At 43.8% G+C, this 12,687-nt stretch overlaps 1 protein-coding gene across 2 annotated transcripts in view; it reads left to right on the top strand.

The window, feature by feature from the left end:
* Nucleotides 1-12,687, top strand: part of TMEM132C (transmembrane protein 132C) — a 247,260-nt gene that overhangs the window by 167,960 nt on the left and 66,613 nt on the right. The gene's annotated exons all lie outside the window — the stretch shown is intronic.

The following is a 12,687-nucleotide window of genomic DNA, read 5'->3' as shown; positions in this document are numbered from 1 at the left end:
CAGGGCTTCTGAGAACTGCATTGGAGACAAATGATTCTTTAGCTGTAATTTCTGCATTTCAGGATGTTGGACTAGATCAGGCATGGCCAAACTTGGCCCTCCAAATGTTTAGGGACTACAACTCCCATCATCCCTGGCTAACAGGACCAGTGGTCAGGGATGATGGGAATTGTAGTCCCAGAAACATCTGGAGGGCCATGTTTGGCCATGCCTGGATTAGATGAACCTTGGGTTCCCTTCCAACCCCATGATTCTGAGATGATTTTTTTGGGAGGGGGGTAGGGGGGAGAGAGAATTGAGAAAACCAGCAAGCATAAACCTCTGCTCTCAAGGACTGTTGTGTGGTGTAAGAGAGAGAAGCTCAGGCTTCTTACTTAGTACTAGGGATAGATGGAGCTGTCAATTTCAGTTTCTCATTTTTCCAATCCTCAGTTCAGTTCTCCATATTCTTGCAGCAATTTGAAGATTTTTTTTTTAAAAAAAATCCTTTTGAAAAGTCAACAGCATTTTAGTGTTATTTTTTCCTAATGAATACATTTTTGTATGCATCTTTTACTAAAATGCACATTTTTGCAAGAAATTTCTCCTAAACCAATGCATTTTTGATGTCCCCCCGTAATATGTATATCCATTTTTATGCACACATTTTGCCTAATATAATGCATTTTTTAATACATTTTTGGGTTGGTAGAGGAACCAATTCACAAATTTGGAGAAGTGTGAGTTTTGAAGGATGTCTGCCCTTTGGTTTCCCTCCTGGTTCAAGGAATGCAAATTGGGTAGTTTCTTATTAATATGCCAACAAACTCAGTGTTCCCTCCCATCCCTACTTAGTGCTATTTATTTATTTATTTATTTATTTATTTATTTATTTATTTTAAAGCATTTATATACCACTAAATATTTCCAAAATATATTAAGTGGTATACAGTCTAGAAAGCAATCAGTACACAAGTTTCAAAAAATTAAAAAATTAAAAACAAAAACACATCCTAAAACCAGTAAAATAGCAATATAAAAACACATAAAAGCATATGCAAGCAAATAAAACAGAAATTCAGACTTACAGGTTACTTATCACTTAATATGTACAGAAACAAATGCAGATATGTAAAAAAATAAATAAATGGTGATGAAGCAGAATTTTGTTCCCTCTGTGTTTTTTAGTAAATTGACCCCATTTGCTCACCTTGGGCTAATAGACTGGAAGGTTTTTTATCCTCCAGATTATGCAGTTCTCTGAATTTTGTAGTAACAGTTTTCACCTCCTGCCCCCCTTCCTAAGCATGGTTAATGGTCAGAGATGGTGAGGGTTGTTGCTGAAAACATCTGCAAGGCATCAGGGCAGGGAATCCTGGACTAAGGAGACATGGCAAGGCCCCATCCACATTATACATTTAAAGTTAGTATCATACCACTTTACACTGGCAGAGAGCTACAGTTCCCAGAGTTTCCTGGGAAGAGGGGTTGATCATTAAACCACTTTGGGAATTGTAACTATGTGAAAGGGGTAGAGGGTCTCCTAAGAGCTCTCAACACCATTAACAAACTACAGTTCCCAGGATTCTTTGGGAGAAGACATGAGTGTTTAAGGTGGTATTATACTGCTTTAAGTGTACAGTGCAGATGGGGCCTAAGATGCTATCTCACCTAGATCAGAGAAAATGGATTGTCTCCTAGCACTCATAAAGTTCACCAGTCTTTCCTTTCACTTTGTATTTTCAGCACGGGGTGAGGACTGTTGATGTTTACACGACTAGTGATGTTTAAGCCCTGTTCTGACCTTTTATGGGATCTAGTTTTGACATAAATGTCAAGTTAACAACTCAGATCAGAGCTCTGGAGAAGCACGTCAAGGAATATATTGATAGAAATCAGCAAGGAGCTTCGTTATTTGAATGATCTGATCTTTGGAACGGTTTCCACCCCTTCCCTCCCAATTTCTCATCAACGTTACCACCTACTTCTATGAACTTTTCTGGGAGGGAAAAAATAGCTAATGACATATTGATTCCCGCCCCCCTTTTCCAATTTTTGGCACTTTATGTACATCTCTGGACAGAGGTGGAGATAACAGCCTCCTTTAAAAGAGAGAAAGAGAGAGAACATTCCAAAGAGGAAGGTAAAAGTAATTCGTTTGCAACATTCTTTAAAAAGTTTGCATCAAGGAGAACTCAACTCAAGGACAGACATTTTGAATGCAGTTGCTGTTCAGATTCTGCCTCTTCCAGTTAGGAGGATTTGGGATCATGAGCTGGGAAGGAACCCTGCTTCAGACTTTGCAGGTCCACTACCAGTCAGAGAAGACAATACCAGGCTCAGTAGATCAATGACTCAGTATAAGGGAGCTTCATGTCCTAGGAAAGGATGATAGCTGTGTGGTGGAACACATTTGTGGCATGCAAAAGGTCACAGGGGCTGGCATCTATCTTTTTAAAAAAATAAAATAAATAAAGATCAGCTAGGGCTGATGGGTTGTTGTTGTTTAGTCGTTTAGTCGTGTCCGACTCTTCATGACCCCCTGGACCAGAGCACCCCAGGCACTCCTGTCTTCCACTGCCTCCCACAGTTTGGTCAAACTCATGCTGGTAGCTTCAAGAACACTGTCCAACCATCTCGTCCTCTGTCGTCCCCTTCTCCTTGTGCCCTCCATCTTCCCCAACATCAGGGAGTCTTCTCTTCTCATGAGGTGGCCAAAGTATTGGAGCCTCAGCTTCAGGATCTGTCCTTCCAGTGAGCACTCAGGGCTGATTTCCTTCAGAATGGATAAGTTTGATCTTCTTGCAGTCCATGGGACTCTCAAGAGTCTCCTCCAGCACCATAATTCAAAAGCATCAATTCTTCGGTGATCAGCCTTCTTTGTGGTCCAGCTCTCACTTCCATACATCACTGATGGGAAAACCACAGCTTTAACTCTACGGACCTTTGTTGGCAAGGTGATGATGGTTGTTGGCAAGGGCTGATGGGAGTTGGAGTCAAACAATAGCAGGAAGCCCACAGGTTCTTCATCCTTGGATTATGCAGTTCTTAACATTTCCCTCTGTGGACTGGATCTTAGGAGGAAACACTGGGGGAGATTTTTTTTTTTTAAAAAAAATACATTTCTATTCCACCTTTCCTCCAAGTGATTCAAGGGAGTGTACATGATTCTCCTATCATTGGCTCTGACACCACCTACTATTGGTCTCCCTCTCTTCTGTCCCACCAAACCCAATGAGCAGTCACCACTGGGGGGAGCCATTTTGACTCAGCCCTAGGATGAATAGATAAGAGATTAAGAGATAGAGAGAGATAGAGATGAGATAGAGAGAGAGAGAGAGAGAGAGATAAAGAGAGAGAGAGAGAGATGATAGGTAGGTAGGTATAGATTCATAATTTGCTACAAATGATGTAATCCTTTTGCCTATGGGTTTCCTGCAATGAGCAGCAGAAGGAGTTAAACAGTATCCATCAGAACTGCTCTGATGGTGTTTCCTGCTTGGCAGGGGGTTGGACTCGATGGCCCTTGTGGTCTCTTCCAACTCTATGATTCTATGATTCTATGATTCTATGATTCTATTCTATGATTCCTCCATCCCAGTTCTACCTTCACAACAACCCTGTGTGGAAGGTTAAGCTAAAAGATGATTGGCCCAAGGTCACCCAGTGGATGGGTGAGCAGTGATTTCAACTCTACTCTCCAAGGTCCTAGCCCAACACCCTTAACCACTATGCCATGCCGACTCCCTTCTGAAATACAGTGGTACCTTGGTTTGCAACCACTTTGGATTACAATCGTTTTGGATTACGACAACAAGCCCGGAAGTGTGTGACCCTTTTTTTGGTTTACAACCCATTTTTTTGGATTACAACAAATTTGGGGGGGCGAGGCCCCATTGGTGAAAGCGCGCCTTGGGTTACAACCTGTTTTGTTTTACAACCGGACCTCCGGAACGGATTATGGTTGTAAACCAAGGTACCACTGTAACGAAGAATATAAAATAAGCCTTTGCCATCTCAAAGTGTCATCTCAAGAGGACACACTGGCCATTGTATTGGGCACATGCCGGCAGCGCTGGAAGGCAGCAGCCAGAAGTGAATGCAGCAAGGTGAAGAGATTGAGGCAATTTTATTTAAACACTCTCTACTCTCCAGCATGTTTTTGATGTCTCTTCTAATACCCGTTTTCAGCTGAGCTTACAGAAAGAGGCCATTCCATTTACACCTCCAATATTCTCAGTTCTGTGGCTTGTCACAAATATCTTTGCACTTCCAAGCAAAAACTGCATCAATAATTACAGAAGTTGGAGGTGGCTGTTTCCTGCCCTGCCCCCCCCCCCCCCGGCAGTACGAAAAGCACAAAGGGAGAGAGCAGGTGAGAGAAAGAGGGGTTGTTAATTCAAATACCGACTGCTGGATTTTCATTTGTCCTGGCTTTCTCACGCTCTCTTGCATCCATCTTCCGTTATGATTTGGGGCAGATTTGAAATATAATTTGTTTGTCCATGGATACTGTTTAACTCCTTATGCTGCTCATTGCAGGAAACCCATAGGCAAAAGGATTACATCATTTGTAGCAAATTATGAATCTATACCTACCTACCTACCTACCTATCATCTCTCTCTCTCTCTTTATCTCTATCTCTATATCTCTGTCTCTCTCTATCTATCTATCTATATCTCTATCTCTAGCATCTCTATCTCTAGCATCTCTATCTCTAGCATCTCTATCTCTATCTCTATCTCTATCATCTCTATCTCTATCTCTATCATCTCTATCTATCTCTATCTATCTCTATCTCTCTCTATCTCTTAATCTCTTATCTATTCATCCTAGGGCTGAGTCAAAATGGCTCCCCCCAGTGGTGGCTGCTCATTGGGTTTGGTGGGACAGAAGACAGGGAGACCAACAGTAGGTGGTGTCAGAGCCAATGATAGGCAGAGCCAACTAATTCTTCTTTTGCCCCCATCTTCCTCACTGCTGAGTGCAACAACGGCAAAACTGAGATAAAAGAGAAAAATCTAATAGGCACTGCCTCCTCCTATAGACTACTTGTTAGAAGGGAGATAGGTCGGAGCTGGTTTGGGGGCAGAATGTGGTTGGCAGAACCACAGCTCTCAACAGAGCCCTGTTAGCAAGTTGCAAAGTGGAACACTACATTTTGGCAATTTTGGGGAGACCCAATGTACAAAATATTCACTCCACTTAGTATAACGGCAATGGCAAACCCCATGCTCCTCGACACCTTTTCTATTTTTAACTCTATGGTTAACCAATTAGATGTCGTCCTGAGGGGTATTGCCCTCACTCTGATTTGTCTTCCAGTGCCATCATGTAATCTAAGCTTATTGGCCATGCTAAACTGTCTTAAAGCCAAAGGAGAGTGAGGTTCATGCTTCCTCCTCTTGCTTTGGCATCTGGTGAGTAAAAAATTAAGCAAAGAACTGTGTCCAGCACCAGCAGGAAGCATTGTCCAATACCTCCATGACCATGAATAGAGAGTCAAAGTGATTTTTAAAATGTGATTGGGGGAGTGTGGCAGGAAATCCCACTCTGAAAGGCCCCCCCTTTGAGCCAAGAAGGTTGACTAATAAACTTCTGATTCAACCCTAATCCTTCCAGGATCTGAATACCAGCTGGTGGGAATCCCCAGTGGGGAGAGGGCTACTGGACTCAAGCTCTGCTTATGGAGAATTGAGAATTGGGGATCTATAACTTCAAAATATGGGATCTCTAGCAACTAAAACCTGTTCCCTGTTACTTGTGGTTATGCATCCCAATTATGGGATTAGAGAAGCAAAATGCTTAGATGTGTCAAATATTAACATTAGATAGGTTCAATGCTTTGCCCTCTGCATTTACTACAAGGAATGTTTCAGGATATTTCACCTTATACACTTTTAATGTTTCTATGGGATTGGAGAAGTTGCATCTGTGACACGTCTTCCTAAACTGTATGTTTTTGAGCACAGATCAAATGAAATTCAACGAGATCTAGAGGATTCCTTAAATGAGCTAATTGGGTGTTTTATCTTGGTAAATAACAGATATCAGAGTGTGGTTTTCAAAGAAAAGAAAAATGCAATGAGCAAAAGATTGGTGAAGTGCTGATTTAGACTTCTTTCTTATACTATAGGGTGGTAAACCTCAAACCTAGGGACCAAATGCAGAACCCACTGCCCCGGCCTCTCTATCCAGCTGTCAGAACTTTCCCCAGGCACAACCCATCCCAGCCCTTTCGCTATGCCCTCCTTTTGCATGGCTGGAATGTAGCCAACTGTAGAAAGGTAGGAAGATTCATGCGTCCCCTTCTGCATCTGGACCTTCTCACATTTTCTTCCATCTCCATCCACCACTGCTTTGCTACCTGAGGAAGGTTTGTTTATTCCTTACATTTATATGCCACCTTAATTCCAAGGAGCACAAGGTCGTATGCATGGACGGTTCTCTTCCTCCCCGTTTCATCCTCAAAGCAACCCTGTGAAGTAAGTTAGGCTGAAAGATAGCGAATGGCCCAAGGTCACCCAGTGAGCTTCATAGCCAAGTGGGGATTTGAAACCTGGTCTTCCAGGTGCAACACTCCAGCCACTACACCCCACTGGTTGCTCACAAAGAATCATAGAATCATAGAGTTGGAGGAGACCACAAGGGCCATCGAGTCCAACCCCCTGCCAAGAGGAAACACCATCAGAGCACTCCTGACATATGGTTGTCAAGACTGCTTAAAGACCTCCAAAGAAGGAGACTCCAGCACACTCCTTGGCAGCAAATTCCACTGTCGAACAGCTCTTACTGTCAGGAAGTTCTTCCTAATGTTTAGGTGGGATCTTCTTTCTTGTAGTTTGGATCCATTGCTCCGTGCCCGCTTCTCTGGAGCAGCAGAAAACAACCTTTCTCCCTCCTCTATGTGACATCCTTTGATATATTTGAACATGGCTATCATATCACCCATTAACCTCCTCTTCTCCAGGCTAAACATGCCCAGCTCCCTTAGCCGTTCCTCATAAGGCATCGTTTCCAGGCCTTTGACCATTTTGGTTGCCCTCCTCTGGACACGTTCCAGTTTGTCAGTGTCCTTCTTGAACTGTGGGGCCCAGAACTGGACACAGTACTCCAGGTGAGGTCTGACCAGAGCAGAATACAGTGGCACTATTACTTCCCTTGATCTAGATGCTATACTCCTATTGATGCAGCCCAGAACTGAAGGAATGCTTCCTTCAGCCTAGAAGACATCTGTTATCATTCCCCACGATATCTGAGTCAATATGCATAGGTTGGAGGAGGAACTCAGAACATGGGTAGAGGAGGTGAAGTTTTCTTGCACTGGGACCTTGTGCTAACAGGACAACTAATTTGGGTGAATCTAAAATCCCCAGGTGCACCCCATCTTTCAGGACAGGCCCTCAGTATTATTGACGATGCACAGATTTCAGTTGTCTTTCTTGATGCCTATAATTGCTTTGCTTTTTGGATGTTCAAAGCAGAGGCAACAGTGACTCATTCAGAACTATACTCTGAATGTAGTTTTTACCTGAAAACTATACTCTTCTAAGTGAATTGTACCCTGTTTCCAGGAATGCTAAGATTGAAGTACATCTGCTTTTCTCCCAACCTCTCAGAGTTTAGAATAGTATTTCCAAGGGTAAATAAGAACACAACGGAAATTGCTTTTCTGAGAAAAAGCTGGATTGGCAATGAAGGTGAAGATTTGGCAGGCGGGGGAGGGGAGTTCTTTCTTCTTTACAATTTCCCAGCTTTCAATTCATTTTTATTCATGTTATTATCTCTACTTAGAAAATGAAATTGTAAGAACTATTCTCCCCCCACAGTCTACATGCATGAAAATGGTTCATCTCTTGAGTTCTGCTACTACTTCCTTATGAATAGGTTGTTGACTACTCTATTCAGTATAAGGCAGCCTCCAGTGTCTTATGGTCTAGCTAGCCATACTGTGGTCTTAAAGCTAGCTGGAAGCGGTGTGTAACTTGAAAACTTGGACATTCATAGATGTTCTCTAAAATGTCTGTTGCTTTGATATATATGTGGTGTGTTCCTCCCAGTTCAACAAATTGGGCCAGATGTGTTGCCCAATAATGGCAGGAGAGGAGGAATAGTCAGCAAAAGAGATTTAGGCCAGGGGTGGTGAAGCTGTGGCCCTCCAGATGTTGTGGACTCCAATTCCCATCATCCTTGACTATGGGATGGTGGGAGTTAGAACCTACTAACATCTGGAGGGCCACAGGTTCAGCATCCTTTCATTAGTCCATGAGGTAAATTCTATACTACATGTTACAGAAAGGGACCACCATTTGGAGCAGCGGGCTACCATGTCTTCTGATGTATCATCCTGCCCCAAAATGCACAGGGCAGGGGTGAATAGCTGCTGTTGAACTATAGCTCTGATCATCCACACTGGCTGGAGAACTGAAATCCTGGAGGGCCACTTGTTCCTCGCCATTGCATTGGTCTGAAAACCAGGACCACCAGCACATCAGGGGTAGGTGTTATTTAATTGACAGTCATGTTCACCTGACCTGACCTGCTCTGCTCTGAGGCATCACTTGAAATAAGTTTTTGCTCCTTGTCAGACTTTATCAGCAAAGCATCCACATCATCTGAGTCAGCTCCTACATTTCTCACAGACCATTTCACATTAGGATTGTATCTCTTTCATTTGTCTTCTTGAAACACTGAGGATGTTTTGCTCTTCTGTGTTTGACAGTCAGACAGAATTGTCTGTGCCAGGGATTCACAAAACCAATGTCCATTTATCTGTTGTGGGTGGGGGAGAAAGCTTTCTTAAATTCATTTGTGCTGTGGACAAAAGCCATCAATTGAAACCCCGTGAAACCTTGAAAGATCGGTGAACATTTTGTGCATCTTTTCTTTTTTTCTGAACTGTAGGAGTAGTTCATACATATGTACAGGGTGAGTCTTTTAAAAGAGGCCCCATGGAACATGTGTACTCTGTATCCACGGGGCCTCTTTTAAAGGACTCACCCTGTATTTATCACTTGTGGCGACTGGTGTCCGTTGGGACTGGTGGGGATCGAAAGCAGAGACCCTCAAACAGTATGTGGTGTCTAAGCCAATGGCAGGCACAGTCTATTAATGCTGGATTTGCCTCCATCCTCCTCTGAGTTGTGCAAGGGCAACAGTGAAACTAAAGAGGAGGAAGCTGACAGCCAGCATCACCTCAGTAATGCTTGGAAGTAAGAAGGCAGGTGAGGTGAGGAGAGCACAGACTAGCATTGGTGGGGCGGTTCCCCATTTTCTCCAATGAACCAGCCTCCACTGGGTGACTATAAAGCAATGCACAGATGCATCCAAAGTTTAGAATGGGGGAGCAACTGTAGGGCGCTCTCTGTAACTCACAAAACCCTTTATGAGCCAAGTCCATGACTCCAGTGGAATTCAGGCCCAACTCTTAAGTGAATTTGGGCCCAACAATGAAGAGAGTGGATTAATGGTAGAGAGGACTGACTGTAGACAGCAGGTCTCATGTTTTAGATGCATTCCTCTGGATATTAATTTAGCTGTTTGATCTGTTAAACATTGAGGCCACATGATTGCAATCCTATGCATATTTAAAGGTAAAGGTACCCCTAACTATTAGGTCCAGTCATGGACGACTCTAGGGTTGCGGCGCTCATCTCGCTCTATAGGCAAAGGGAGCTGGCGTTTGTCCGCAGACAGCTTCTGAGTCATGTGGCCAGAATGACTAAGCCGCTTCAGGCGAACCAGAGCAGTGCACGGAAACGCCATTTACCTTCCCACCAGAGTGGTACCTATTTATCTACTTGCACTTGGTGTGCTTTTGAACTGCTAGGTGAGCAGGAGCTGGGACCGAACAATGGGAGCTCACCCCGTCACAGGGATTTGAATCGCCAACCTTCTGACCACAGAGCCACCCATGTCCCTATTTATGCAGAGTTTAACTCTCGTGGTGCCGTCAGGGCAGGAGTTTGGAAGAGAGGTCCAGTGAAAAGTCAGCAGAATGAGCATGGGGATGATGGAAGCAAAGGCAGTATAACTTCCTTGCCACATTTTGAAGTGATTGTCATCTCAATGGTCTAAGCTCCCACTTTGAGCCCTGAGCCTTGAGCTACTGAACTGCACCACTGAGTAATCCCCACTAAACTCAGTAGGGTAGATGTGGAGGATCTCAGACCCAGGGGCTACATGTGGCCCTCCAAGCCTCTCCATCTGTTCACTTCCTCCCTCATCACACATCCCCCTGCAGGTCACATCCTTCACCAGTCCTTGTTCTCATCATCTTTAAGTGTTTTTGCCTGGCCTTAAACTCTGATCATGCACCTTGTCTGGATGGAGGTTAGAGAGGAGTGAGAATTGAAACTAGCCTACTGTACAAAGGTAACATTTACATTTGGTGTTCCATGTACTTTGGCCTTTGGCACTATCCATTGCTGCCCTGTGGCCCTTGAAAGGTTGTCCAGTAGGGAATGTGGCCCCCAGGCTGAAAAAGATTCCCTTTTGATAGGGCTTGCTTCTGAGGAAACATGTACATGAACACTCTGTAGATATCAATTTCTTTCAACAGATGGATAGATATAGCTATATGTGTTTTGCCCTTGTCATCTCAAATTATTCCACCATGAGGAGGGGCAAAGATCTAGCCAAGGAACTGCAGGAGGGAGAAGGAAAATCCCACAGCAAATGGATGCAAGCATGCAGTGCCAAATGAGGTTACATCTTACAAGTGCCAAGGAGGAGGCTAACAACTAGAGACAAAGTCTTAAAATTGAGGGGAAGCAACAGGCCAGCTGCCACTGCCTCTGCCTGTCTCTGTGGGAACATAAGCTGAATGTTGCTATCTCCAAAAAAATATAATTCCCCAGCCCCCAGCCCTTCACTTAGCTTGCCTTGACTGTTAACTCTGGTTCTTACAAATTGCTTGCATCCTCTAGTCGTCACAAGCTGAGTTTAGGCTAAAATGAAATTGCAGCACTTCAGCTGATTTCTCTGAAGGCAGAGTTCATTCTGGAATCTGATTTTTCTTCATCCAGGAAGCTTCTGTTGATGTCTGAAATTTGCAGCCATGATTCTGTAGAGGCAGCATAGCACAATAGATAGAATGCCAGAATAGTTATGATGCAGATCTGGCAGTTATCAGGCCCAGTTTGGACATATAATGAGTTTTGGACTTCATTAGGGCAACACCAGCTGTCCTTGGGAGCTCTCCTGGGTGCTGAAGAACCTGACTCTGAATACCTGTAAACCAGGCTTTGACTACAGGAATGGGGAACCTCCATCCCATGTCCTAATTGGGTCCACCAGGCTTCCCCATTTGACCCTCTCAGGCCAACAAATATGATGTAAGGTGTGAGGAAGGTAAACATCAAACACATCCTAAAGAGTATTTGCAGGTATCACCAACTAGCTGGTGAGTGGTGTCTTCAAAGCCCTTTTCAATGTGGTGTACAAAATAGCACTTTGAGATGGGGCTTCTGAAGATCTCTGCAGGCAAAAATGTCATCTGACATCATTGTGACATCTGGTGAATGACAGGTGGGTGACTGCATCTAGCTGTCAGACGAGGGGAATGACAATCTGCCCTGCTGGGCTAAAAGGGGTTTCCCATCCCCGTGTTTCTATCTGAAAACTGCTTCTTGATTATGGTGGTCACTAGGTCTCAGTTCTCCACAAGTCTTGCATCTCAGCCCTGCCAGAGCAAGGCATAAATAATGTCCCACCAGAAAGACATACTCAGACGGCTGTGACTTGGTTAATTTACTCTTTTTAAATAACTACTGTAATAAAACTGGCAATTAAAAACAAGAGACGGAGAGAGGGAGAACACTGAAATTACAATGCGGCTATAACTGTAATTGCCTTGTTACCATGTTACATCAGAAAAGAACACACTCACAGTGTCCTAAGGCAGTGTCTTGAAGACAGATTTATAATCACATAAGCCGGGGTTGGCAATATTTTGTCCCTGAAGGCCCTATATATCAGTGGGTAGGCATTTGGAGGCCACATGACAGTAGGCCTAGCTGGTGGTGTCTGGAGCATATCACTTCACAGGTATTCCTCTCTATCGGGGTGAAGCATGAGGAGGATATGGTACAGGCTTTGGGGGAGCACAATCTCAGGAGGAATCTCAGATCTGTGTACAACTGCCTTCTCCATATTATCTGTGCTATTAATGGGCAGAAATTGGGGTGATCTTTTCACTTAATATTTCCAGGAGGAGGTAACGTTCACCAGAGGTTTCTCTGGGGTGGAGCTTACCATTCACAGTGGCAATGGGACAGCTCCTTCCTTCCTTTTTATAAATCAGCCCTTCATCACACTAGAGTAGGTTACAATGAAATACCAATATAATACAAATTAGAACAGCACCAGTGATGTTAACCAGTTTCCATAAGAGCAGTTTCCGGCATCGATAGTCTGGCTCCCATTCTGCATTTCCCACAATGTACTGGGCCTTGCATCATTCCGGGACACTGTGAGTAGGAAATTGTAGACAGCAGAAAAAGAAAGAAATGAATGGTGGAGTGGTCTTCTTGGAGTGGAAGATGTCTTCTGTGAAATTTCAACCCAGCTATGAAGTTCAAAATCTTAATTAAACATACCTGGGAAAGGTACCTCTCCTTCTCCCACCCTCCAACCACATGATTGTGCAAGTCCTCCAAATCAGTTCAGGGTGCAGATCCAAGTCAGGTTAGCTCCTGATCATCCTG

Source organism: Podarcis tiliguerta (assembly GCF_965153285.1).
Source record: "Podarcis tiliguerta genome assembly, chromosome: 16".
Lineage (NCBI taxonomy): Eukaryota > Metazoa > Chordata > Lepidosauria > Squamata > Lacertidae > Podarcis > Podarcis tiliguerta.
The sequence above is the reverse complement of the archived record's forward strand: the minus strand, read 5'-3'. Positions and strand labels throughout refer to the sequence as shown.